General features: G+C 45.3%; 1 protein-coding gene across 1 annotated transcript in view; it reads right to left on the reverse strand.

Annotated features, from left to right (window-relative positions):
* Nucleotides 1–4083: 4083 nt before the first annotated feature.
* The window catches only part of ELAC1 (elaC ribonuclease Z 1), a 95526-nt gene continuing 86746 nt past the window's right edge, over nucleotides 4084–12863 (reverse strand). Inside the window, exon 5 of the transcript XR_014795424.1 lies at nucleotides 4084–4362. The gene's annotated coding sequence lies outside the window, so the exon portion shown is untranslated. The remainder of the gene's footprint in view (nucleotides 4363–12863) is intronic.

Consider the following 12863-nt stretch of genomic DNA (forward strand, 5'->3'; position numbering starts at 1 on the left):
CATCACATGATCTCACTCATAGGTGGAATCTAATGAACAAAATGAACTGATGAACAGAATAGGTCCAGAGACACGGAAGCATGGATTGTGGAATCTCAGAGGGAAAGCGAGGGAGGGTATTTGGTGGGAAGAGAACAACCAAAGAACTTGTATGCATGTATGCATAACCCATGGGCACAGACCATAGGGAGGTGAGGACCGGGGGCGGGGGGTGGGGGTGGGGGGAAGGCCTAGAAAGGGGAAAGGGGACATATATAATATTTTCAATAAGGGGGAAAAGAGGATATATATAATATTTTAAACAGTAAGATTTTAAAAATTAAATTAAAAAAACAACAACAACACAAATGCATACTTACGGCTTACAAGTATTCCCCCTTGTGCTCCAGGGAGAGGGAAGACCTCGGACCCGGGTATTTCCAGGGTATCCCCTATCATATCTATGTAGAGCAGGTGCCTCAGGATTAGATTATGATACTCAGTCAAATCAAAGACCTTAAAAAAAAAGGGGGGGGGGCAGGGGGGGGGATCAGTTTAATGTTACGAGTCCACCAGAAAAGATTCCAGATAACAATCCACGCGCCATTTACTTAAATCCCGTAGCTTCATTTAGCTCTCAGAAGGAAACGATTTAAAATGTTCAGTTTTCATGTATACTGGAACTGGTGGTTAAGAAAGCTGGCCAGCAGGACAGCAGTGGTGGCGACATGCCCCTGAGCCCTTGATCTAAGTCCGTGTGGGTCAGTGTTATGGTCCCTGTGAAAAATGACCTCTTCGTGTAAAAACACACACACACACACACAAAAAAAAAAAAAAAAAAAAAAAACATTAACAAATCGCCCCCACCCTTTCAAGACCAACTGCTACAAGTATCCTGAAGGCTGGATTGATGACCTTGGTTGTTAGTTATATAGCCAACTTCTTTTCTTCACTATTCCAGGAGTGTGATAAGAGGCATTGACACTACATTAAAAAAAAAAAAAAAAAATCTGCATTTTTAAGAAATGCATACGTTACTACCTAAGAGCAAAATAACTTCTGTCTGGTACATGGTATATATTCAACACGGTCACGTTCTGTTCATTCATTTCAAATGACAAATAATCCAAAGATTTCCAGTCAGGATGAAGGTGAGGTATGTATGACAGCCTTCTTTCTCTGCTCCATTTACATGCAAACATTATTAAAAAATTGATATCCTTGCCCAGCCAGTGTTGCTCAGTGGTTAAACGTCAACCTATGAACCAGGGAGTCACCGTGTGATTCCCATTCAGGCACGTGCCCGGATTGCAGGCTTGATCCCGGTGGGGGGCGTGAAGGAGGCAGCCGATCAAAGATTCTCTCTCATCATGGATGTTTTCTATATCTCTCTCTCCTTTCCTATAATTTTTTAAATTGATATTCTCCAATCCAGGCAGATAATTCCTACGGAAAACCAGGGGATAGCAATAGCCCAAAAATCCTGAAAAAGAACAAATTTAGAGAATTCACACTTCCCAATTTCAAAACTTGCTGCAAAGCTACAGTAATTGAAGCTGAGAAGTGCACTCATAAGAATAGATACACACATCAATGAAATACAACTGATAGCATAGAAACAAGCCTTATATTTAAGGTCAATTTAATTTCAACAGGGGTATCAACATAATTTGATAAGGGAAACGGTCTTTTTGACAAATGGTTGCTGGAACAACTGAATAGTCTCATGCAGAAGAACGAAGCTGGATCAACCTCCTTAAACTATGCACAGAAATTCACTAAAAATGTCTAACAGGCCTAAGTTTACAGCCAGAACTATAAAACCCTTAGGACAAAACACAGGAGTCATACATTTTCAGGACCTTGGAGTAGGCAATGGTTTTCTTAGATATGACACCAAAAACACACCCATTCAAAGAACAGATAAACTCAAAGATACCAAATTGAACAACTTTTGTGTAGGATGCAAATCATATCAAGAAAATGAAAGACAAGCCAAAGAAGAAAAGATTTTCAAATTATATATCAGACAAGGGAGTGATACCAGAATATATAAAGAACTCTTTCAACTCAATAATAAAAAGAAAACCCAATTTTAAAAAAATGGACAAAAGATCTAAACAGACATTTCTCCAAAGAAGATATATGAATGAGCAATAAGCACCTGAAGAGATATTCAACATTATTAGCTATTAGGGAAATGCAAATCAAAATCACCATGAAATACCACTTCACATCCACTAGGAAGGCTAAATAAGAAGGATAACCAGTGCCGATGAGCATATAGAGAACTGAAACCCTCACATATACATCACTGGTGGAAATGTAAAAGGGCATGGCCACTTTTGAAAACAGTCTGTCGTCCCTCAAAAAGTTAAGCATAGAGTTGCCTATGATCCTGCAATTCCACTCCTACTTATATATCCAACAAAATGAAAACATTTTGTTGGATATATAATAAAAAAACATTTGCCTAAAAAACTCCAATATGAATGCTCATAGCAGCATTATTCCTAGTAGCCAACAAGTGGAAACAACCCATAGTCCATCCAATGATGATGGACAAATCCACAGTGGACAGCAGGGCTAAAGACCTTGGGGTCCCAGGACCACAAATGGTAGGTGCAGAGGACAGAAGTCTGCTTCTTAGAATAAAATGGAAAGAGACAATAGCAAGGCTCTCTGGGGTCTATCAGTGGGCACCTGCCCATGAGTCAAAGGCTGGTGAAATGCCTTTACAGCTAACCCAGAAAGGCACCCAGGCAGATTCTCGCCCAGGGCAGAGGTGAGCATCAGAAGAACCTCTGCCACAGGACTCAGGCCCTGAGGATTGGACCCAGGGGATTGGAACTCAGCTTCCTCAAAGGATGCAACTCCTCTACCTTCTAAATGGAAAAGCTGGCTCTGCGATGTGGATCCCTGGGTGCCAACCTCAGGCAGAATGGCTTCAAAGGGAGAAACCATGACAGGGAGTAAAAACAAAAACCAAGCCCTGGACAGCGTGGCTCAGCTGGATGAGCATCATCCTGTGTCCTGGAGGGGCATGGGTTCAATTCCTGGGTAGGGCACCTGTGGAAGGCAGCCATCTGTTTCTCTCTCACATCAATGCTTCTTTCTCTCTCCCTTCCTCTCTAAGTCAATTAAAACATTATATATATATATATATAATGTGTGTGTGTGTGTGTGTGTGTGTGTGTGTGTGTGTGTAGAGAGAGGGGGCTATCAAATTATAATATTTTTCTTTCAAACAGTGTTTTTTTCAAAGTAAAATGAGTTGAATATGTAATAATAGAAAAAAATACCTTAGGCTTAATTTGATTGAGTAATTAGAATTTCCTTTCATAAAATTCTAAAGATTGGCTATGAACATCTTACATTTTTTTTATAACAAAGGAATATGCTTATAGGGTCATTCAATATTTTCAAGAACCTGTGTGTTAGTCTAAACCATTGAACACATTTGCTACTAAAATAACAGGGCATGAGTGTAAATCACAAAACGAGATAACCAGCCATGTCAATAAATACCCCTCAAGGAAATGTGTTTTAAAAACAGCATAATTTCTGGGATTTAATACATAAAAAGACATTTTTCTTTTTCTCCTTCCTCCATCTCAATTCTCTAAGCAAATAAAGCCCCCCAAGTCTGAGATATTTCAGCAGAATGTCCACTAACCTTTTGACTCGTTGTTGGGCAGATCTTGTGAACACCTATCCCATACACAGCCTTACATTTTGTGTCCAAGTAGTCACTCTGTATGAAGACTGCATGGTCACTGAGGCACCTGACCCAAACCTCTGTACCATTATATTCCAATTGCACACCTTTGCCTATGCACAACCTTAGGGAGGAAAAGGGAATTACATTTTATGTTGATAAGTATTAAAAAACACATTAGTTCAAATGACATACCATACTCAATACTTAAAAATTAAAAAAGAAGAAAGAACTTCATATAACACCATAATCAAAATATTGCCATTGCATATTTTGTATATTTCCTTCTTTTTAAAATATCTTATACTATATACCGTATTTTTCGGACCATAAGACGCACCAGTTTTTAGAGAAGGGAAATGAAGAAAAAAAGATTCTGAAACAAATAGTGTCCTAAAATATTTTATGTGCATTAAAACCCAACATCACAGTCATAAACACATGTAATCAACCCTGTAAAGTAAACAGCAGCATTTAGAACCATTTTAGAGCCGGGCAAGCACACAGAGACCACACAGAGCCGGGCAAGTAAAAAAACTTTTTTTTTACAGTATATGTGTAGGCTATATTTGGACCATAAGACGCAGGGACTTTTCCCCCCCACTTCTGGGGGGGAAAAAGTGCGTCTTATGGTCCGAAAAATACGGTAATTAAAGTGTAATATGCTAAGTGTCCGACCGTTCCACCAGTTGCTAGGATGCGCACTGACCACCAGGGGGTTGACATTCTGTTAGGTTAGCTTGCTGCTGGGGTCCGGCCTATCAGGACTGGGCGAGATGGGCTGGACAAGCCCTGAAGCCCTCCCACGGTCTTTCCCCAGACAGCCAATATTCTGCAGTCCTTCCCCGGCCAGCCGGCCCACATCAGCCCTAATCATAACTGGGTGAGATGGCCTTAATCGGCCCCGATCACCAGCCAGGCCAAGGGACCCCACTTGTGCACAAATTCATGCACCGGGCCTCTAGTTCATATATAATAATGATGGGCATCTATCCTATATAATAAAAGTGATATGCAAATTAACCACCACTCCGCTACACCCACAAGCCATGCCCACCAGCCTATCAGAGCAATTATGCAAATTAATCCAGCCAAGATGGTTGGGCCACAGGGAGGCTTGGGTTTCCCAGGCGATAGAGGAAGCCAAGCTTTCTACATACCCTGCCAGGCCCAGGCCTCCACTTAAGGCTACCAAGTTTTAATTATAGAGGTAAATAAATCCCCTGCCACCACAAGTGAGCAGGAGGCTTGGCTTCACTCCAGGCTACAAGGTTTCAATGGTAGAAGATAAATTCCAGATTCCAGGGCCTCCGCTTCGATTGCTGGGGGCATTGCTGGCCTGCAAACCACCACAGGCCCCTTGCTCAGGCCACCCATGCCCTAAGGAACCCCCACCCTGATCTGGGACACCCTTCAGGGCAAACCAGCTGGCCCCCACCTGTGCACCAGGCCTCTATCCTATCTAATAAAAGTAATATGCAGAATTGACCATCACTCCAACACACAAGATGGCTGCCCCCATGTGGTCAAAGATCCTGCCCCTATGTAGACACAAGATGGCCAACAGGGGAGGGCAGTCGAGAGGGACCAGACCTGCAAGGGAGGGCAGTTAGGGGTGACCAGGCCAGCAGAGGAGGTAAGTTGAAGGCAAACAGGCTGACAGGGGAGCAGTTAAACATCTATCAGGCTAGCATGGAAGTGGTTAGGGGGTGATCAGGCTGGCAGCCAGAAGGGGTTAGGGGCAATCAGGAAGGCAGGCAGCTGAGCAGTTGGGAGCCAGCAGTCCTGGATTGTGAGAGGGATCCCAGATTGGAGAGGGTGCAGGCTGGGCTGAGGGACACCCCCGCCTCCTGTGTACGAATTTCGTGCACCAGGCCTCTAGTATATAAATAAAAGGCTAAGAGATCATCCCACTGGCTGAACAGCCAGCTGGTGTGACGCACACTGACCACCAGGGGGCACACGCTCAACGAAAGAGCTGCTGAGCTGTGGTGACTTGGCAGTGGTGGTTTTCGGGTGATGCACCCTGGAACCAGAGAGGAGGGACCCACACAATTCCACCTTAGGCCGTGGGTTATGTTGTTGCTGGGGCACTGCTGGCCCCAAATTTATTTACTGCTGAGCTCAGTGACCTCAGACACCCTTTGAGTTGAGATACCACCCCAGGTGTGGCTGGCCGGGGAAGGACTGCAGAAAGTTGGTTCCAGAGCATGTCCAGCCGCCACTTTCTAATTAATTTCTCTCAATGTGCACGAATCCATGCACCAGGCCACTAGTATACATAACATAATGCATAGTTACTGTGTCTCAGAAACATGTAATATAAACTCTCACTGAACCCTCAATTCAATGAGCTAAATATTATTATTCCCACTTCATAAATGACTAAACTAAGGCTTATAGCTACACTGTTCAAAATGATAGCCACTAGCTACTACAAGTGGATATTTAATTTAATTTAAAATAATTGAAAAATTCAGTTAACCACATGACTATATCTTAAGTGCTCAATGGTTACACATGGCTAATGGCTGCAGTGCTGGACAAAGCAGATACAAACCATTCCCTTCATCACAGACATTTCTTGGACACACTGGCTTGGGGACCAGGTGATTTGCCAAAGACACACAGCTAGCAATAGAGCCAAGATTATGTATTTACACACACTCACACATTTTCTTAGAGTTGAGATTACAAAGTACCTAACACTGTGTATGTTTTCCTATAATATTTCATCTTAAGCATTTACATTTGATTATATAAACATTTTATTAACATTTTAATGGCTACATAAAAAATAAAAGTTTATCAAAATTTACTCAACCATTTTCCCTTTCATTGTTTACCAACATTATAAATAACACATGCAGAGCCATGTCTTCATTTTAAATTATTGCCTTTCAATAGATGTGTAGAATACATGATTGGAGGATACAAAAACTAGTTTTTAAATTGGATTCCAAAAGGTGTTGTTACTATTCAAAACAGGAACCTCACTTATAAACAAAAGAACCATTTTTTAAATATTTTAAATAACAAACATCTGCAATACAAGTGGAATGCTTACTGATTCTGAATTTTCAAGATGACCTTTACTTCTTTTTTCCTAGTGGAATGAATACACATTATCTACACTGAGAAATATAACTGACTAAAAAGACAATGTAATGTATTCAACTTATAAAATACCTATACAATCAATACCTTGCTCTCTCAATGGCTTCTGTCCTGTGGACATTGGAGAGTTGACCCAAGCAAAAGCGATCTCCTCCAGAAGGGTCCACATATCCATCAACAGTAACAACAGGGCAGCTGGAAGGAACCTTAAATGTCTCTCCTACTTGAACATCCATTTCAAAGTAAGCGATGGAACACCAATACTCAGGAGCTGCAGGAGACAAATGGGAGCAAACATCACTCCATAAGGCAAAGCTGTTCCTCAAATACAGGCTGAAGGGACAGAAGAGGAATCTGAAAGCACCCAAAAGAATTGGATAAAATGATGCTTGAAATATCTAGGCATTTTCCTGTCTTCTATTTTTCAGCTCAGGGCCTAGCATTCTTAAAACTCTAGTCATGTTTTAAATCTGGAAATTCAAAGAACAAAGGTAATCAGGACAGAAAATAAATTATTTTACCATGGCATTTCATTTCACATATTTTTTTAATTTTTAAAATTGATTTTGAGAGAGAGAGAAAGAGAGAGAAAGAGACTAATTTGTTGCTCCTCTTATATTTATGCATTCATTGGTTGATTCTTGCATGTGTCCTGACAGGGGACCAAACCTGTAGCCATGGTATATCTGGACAATGATCTAACCACTAAGGCAGACTAAACTTTTCTTTTTCTAAACACACTGACTTTAAGACATAATCTGAGGAATATTATCGAAAACATCAACCCGTAGCATATTTTTCTAGTTCCCTAATTGAGTGTAAGAACCCAAGCTAGTCAGCCATTCATTCAGACCAGTCAAGGTTAATTGCACTCTAACTAGATAGCTGCTGTGAGCGGCAATGCTCAATCCTCTCTTGGCTGAAAGGTCATTTGTTGTATCACTTAGTGAAGTCAAGTCATGTTTGCCACTATGATTTTAACGCTGAAGATGCATTTAGTGTGTTCATTTGAACAACAACAAATGGTTAAAATAACTGTGAATGTAAAAGGCTGAGTTAACAACATGAAACTTTTCTCACAATGTAAAAACTTAGCTAAATTATATGTTGTAATGAGAAGCATAAAGCACAGCTTTATCAAATAAATGCTGTTCAATGGAAAATGTACATCTCCAAGGTATTATCTTTAATTTCTGAAATCACGTCATTCAAGAAAATATTTTTAAATTTGGTTAACTTTTCTTAAAGTTAGAATTTGGATAGAGCACCTAAGAAATTCATTATAAATTATTCTTTATATTATTTAGCTCTGAATGAGATGCCCTGTGAGAATCTTTTATGACACATAAAGGTCCTCTTGCCCTGGCCAGTGTGGCTCAGTTGGTGTGTCATACACTGACAGGTCTGGGGGTCAGGGCACATGCCTAGGTTTGGGGTTCAATCCTTAGTCTCTCTAGGCATGTACAAGATGCAACTGATGTAAGTTTTTCTCCCATATTGATGTTTCTCTCTCTCTCTCCCTCCTTCCCTCTTTACAACCAATAAATATACCCTTGCATGAGGCTGAGTGTAGTAGATATTAAATGGTGAGGAGAAGGGCAATATGACTGGAAGCCTACTCAATAGGGAAGTCAGGTGCTCTCCCCGCTTGGTGCAGGCCCAGGCCTTTCCCTGCCCTCTCTCTCTGCCTCACCCCCACCCCAGCCAGAATCCAAGCACCCAGGTTGCTGAACCCAGGTTTGGTCTGACCTCAGGGGTCAGACACCGTGCTGTTCCCATAGCCTACAGCACATTTGGTGCCGGGTGACTTGCCTGCTCCCAGGTCCCAAGGCATATGCCCACTCGACTCGGCCTGGGAAGACGCCATCACTCCGTGTATTTCAGCTCCAGGCCCAGATAAGGAAAAAACCAGCCAGTGCTGACCTCAGGACCAGCTGCACTGAATGATGACCCCTGCCCTGGTGCCCGCCTATCAATCATTGGAGACCACAACCCTGAAAGGATACACCTGAAGAACTGCTGTGCATCCTATTAAGATCTTCCCCTGGGACCTCCCCTAAATCCCTGCCTTAACACACCTCAGATGGAGCACCCAGTGACTCTCCCTCCCTGGAGCACACCTGTGCCTTTCCCATCCCTCTCTCCCTCCCCACCCAGGCACAGTACCATCAGCTTCCGCACTCCAAGTCCCAAGGGCCCTTCCTCGACCTCTGTAACGTGTTGCCTAACCCCATTTCTTCTAGGAATTACTCTTGTCTCTCTAAATTAGGGGTGTCGAACTCAATCAGAGAAGGGGCCAAAATCTAAAATCCAGCCTAAATCGCGGGCCGAATGGTTTACTGAACAGTCATAAACTGACAATGTCATAAACTGACAGCGGAGTGCAGTGATGACAGCGCGGTGCGGGCCACATTGCAAGGCCTGGTGGGCTGGATTTGGCCCGCGGGCCTTGTGTTTGACACATGTGCTCTAAATCAAAACAAATATTATTTGCATCCTAAATCAGCACCAAGTTTAATAAACTCTCACAGGTGAGCATAGTAGAAGTGCTTTTCATACTCTAATGTGCAAATCAATTTGGCCTTCTGATCCAGAAATTCTTCAACTCTATTAAACGGAAGAGTTATAAGCATCAAGATCTCACCCTCACTGTGTTAACGGCCAGAAGAAAAAAAATGGAACCATCATAAATAATAACAGAACACGGTTTAAGAAAATTATACAGATCTATTTGAGAAACTATGTTATCATTTAAATCAATCATTATGGTTACTATAGTTATACTTTTAGAAAATCTTTATTGGAAATAAATGCTAAAGTACCTACATATACAATGACTACATAGGATTTCCTTCCAAACAGAAGGTGAGGGTATGAATGAAGTAGGGGGATATGAATGAAGCAAGGCTGGCCATTAGTCGTTAATAACTAAAACTGAGGGATGAGTACATTGAGGGCGGGATCTCCCATATTATTCTGGTATTTGTTGCACATTTGAAATCCTTTATAATAAAACATTTTTTAAAATTAGGGTGAAAATTAAAGGGGTGAGTTGAAATGATATATTTTGCATCTTTTTATGATAAGAAAGACAGTTATGGAGGAAAGAAAAAAAATTAAAATCCTATGTTCATGTTAAGAAGCCATCGGTATGTTATACCTAAACTTTCTTTTTTTTTTAAAAAAAATATTTTATTGATTTTTTTACAAAGAGAAAGGGAAAGGGATTAGAAACATCAATGAGAGAGAAACATCAATCAGCTGCCTCCTGCACACCCCCCACTGGGGATGTGCCCGCAACCAAGGTACATGCCCTTGACCAGAGTCGAACCTGGGATCCCTCAGTCTGCAGGCCAACGCTCCATCCATTGAGCCAAACCAGTTAGGGCTAAACTTTCTCGGTTAAAAGTTAATATTCAAACTATGAACTGAGAAAATCTACTTAGCTATTTACTCCTTTCAGCATAGTTTAATCTGTCTTTAAATTCCAATTAGTGCTCGCTTCGGCAGCACATATACTAAAAATTCCAATTAGCCAGAGATTCCTGAATCTATCTTCTAAGATTTATTTTTCTTTCCAGCATCTACTTCAGATCTTCCCATTTCCAGGGATGCCTTCCCTCCAGGGCGGGGCAGCGCCCTCCCTCCCCACCAGGGGGCGCTGAGAGCGCCCTCTAGTTTCTACAGCATTTTTCTAACGCTCCGGTCCCATTGCAGCAGATGCAAATAAATACATGTTCCTGGTGTCACCCCTACACGTGGCCACTTATCCACCACGGAATTCCCTGCTGTTTTGCAGAAGTAATCTATGGGTATAGCCTAGCGACGGATTGGGGTGGTGGCGCCGCCCATTTCCCCTCCCGATCCTTTATGTCCCTCCACATGAGGCTTCCCTTCAGGCACCTGAGTCCCAGGGAGATTTCAACCTCTGCGCCTCACTGTCCTGTCTTAAACAAGAGGTGACATCTGCTTTTAAAGCTCTTGAGAGGCTCAGGGCGTGGCTGGGAGGGGACACGGGCGCCCCCTGATGCCGGTTGAACTCGCCCTGCCTCCTGGCCTGGCTCCGGAGCTCGCCCCGCTGGGCGGGAGCCCGCAGCTGTCAGTGAGGCGGGGCTGAGAGCCCAGGCGGTGGCGGTGGGGGTAACACCTCCCTCGGATGCTCGGAATGGCTCCTGGCCCCTCGGAGCCCACCTGGGCCCCAGGAGGGGCGGGGCTCGGAGGCTACCTCCCAGGCGTCCTCGCAGCGCGGAATTAAAGATGCTTCACGTGTCACACCCTCGGGGTCAGGAGCAGGGGCGTCAGTCTGGCTCTGGGCCTCGGGTGGCAGCAGGAGGGCCAGCCGCGGGCCTGTGGGCGGCGGCCAGCACCCTCTGCGCAGACCTCCCCACCGGGCTCTGGTCCCGGCGAGCGGCTCCAGGAGGCTGGGACCCGGGTGTCCCCTCCCAGGACGACCTCACCGGGGCAGCTGGGAGGAGGGCGGAGGGGGGCCTCCGGGGCAGACGCGCCCGCCAACGCCTTGGCGCGACCATGGCGACCCCTGGTGGTCATCGCAGGAAGTGGTCCGCCCGCAGAGGCGCTTCCCGCTTCTCTCCCGGTTCCCTGGCCACCCCCTCCCTCCCTCCCTCCCTCCTTCCCTGGACCCCTTCCTTCCGTCCCTCCTTTCCTTCCCGGACCCTCCCGGCCCTCGGCTGGACCTGCTGAGACCTGTCCCCGCCCAGCCCGCCCCAACGCCCGGCTCCTCTGGGGACAAACCCGGCCCGGCCAGCTAACGCCCGGCTGCCCGCCGTTCCCCGGAAACCCCCTCCCCAGCCCCTCCCGGGCTCCGGGGGCGGCTCTGCGGGTCAGGTTCCCTGGGGAGGGCGAGCGTCCAGGCAAAGGGCTTCCCCGCCCCGCACCTGAGCTCCCGCCGGCCCCCGAGCTCCAAGGCAGCCAGGCTGCGCCCCGGGCACAGGCTGGGTGCACAGCCGCGCTGGGGTTAGGCGTGCAGGGGGGTAGTGCAGGGGTGAGGGCGGAGGTCACCAGCGCCCCAATGAGGACGCAAAAAGCCCCCTCCCTGGGCTGGAGGGATAGCCAGGCCCGTGCATGTCAAAGGTCAGGGCGGCCCCCAAACACCGGGTTCCCATTAAGGGCCTGAGGGTGATGGGTGGTGACAGCTGAGCTGCATCAGCCCCTTCCTATACCCGGGCACCTGGCTCACTGTGAGCCTGCATTAGCCTCTTCTTATACAGCGGGCACATAGTTACCGCTTCACAGACGTTTTCCTCAACTTATCCTCACACCAACCCTGAGATGCTGTGTGAGCCTGTCCGCGTTTCGCAGATAAAGCAGCTGAAACTTAAAGACGCGGTGGATAGAGGTTGTCAAACGGGCCAAAAGGAGGAAGGGCAGGTCTGAGGGCGCCTCCGGGTGCCGTCAGCTACCAGCTTGGGCAGGAGGTCACCTGAGATTGTCTCCATCTTCACAGAACCAGTCCCCATTCTAGTTCTGAAGACTGGGGACTGAGTGTGTGTGTTTATTACTCTCTGCAGCTTATAGATTAGGTTAGTTCATTTTTATTCATCAAATATTACCTGGTACTGTTTAGCTTTATTTAAAGTGTGACTGCTGCCGAGACCGGTTTGGCTCAGTGGATAGAGCGTCGGCTTGGGGACTGAGGGGTCCCGGGTTCGATTCCGGTCAAGGGCATGTACCTTGGTTGCGGGCATATGCCCAGTGGGGGGTGTGCAAGAGGCAGCTGATCGGTGACTCTCTCTCATCAATGTTTCTAACTCTCTATCCCTCCCCCTTCCTCTCTGTACAAAATCAATAAAATATATTAAAAATAAAAAAATAAATAAATAAAATAAAAAATAAAGTGTGACTGCTAAGAACTCTAGCAAATGGGATTTTTACAACATGATAAGAACCTTGGGAAGCAAGAGGAGAGCTGGACGCCCCGGTTCAGGGGCGCTCCCACGGTTCCTGGGGCTGGCCCGCCAGGCTATGGGATTCCAGCTGATGCCAGCTGTCCCTGTCTCTACTCAAAGCCCTGAGTGCGGTGCCACCTGCT

Source organism: Pipistrellus hanaki, assembly GCF_964339955.1.
Source record: "Pipistrellus hanaki genome assembly, chromosome: 6".
Classification (NCBI taxonomy): Eukaryota; Metazoa; Chordata; class Mammalia; order Chiroptera; family Vespertilionidae; genus Pipistrellus; species Pipistrellus hanaki.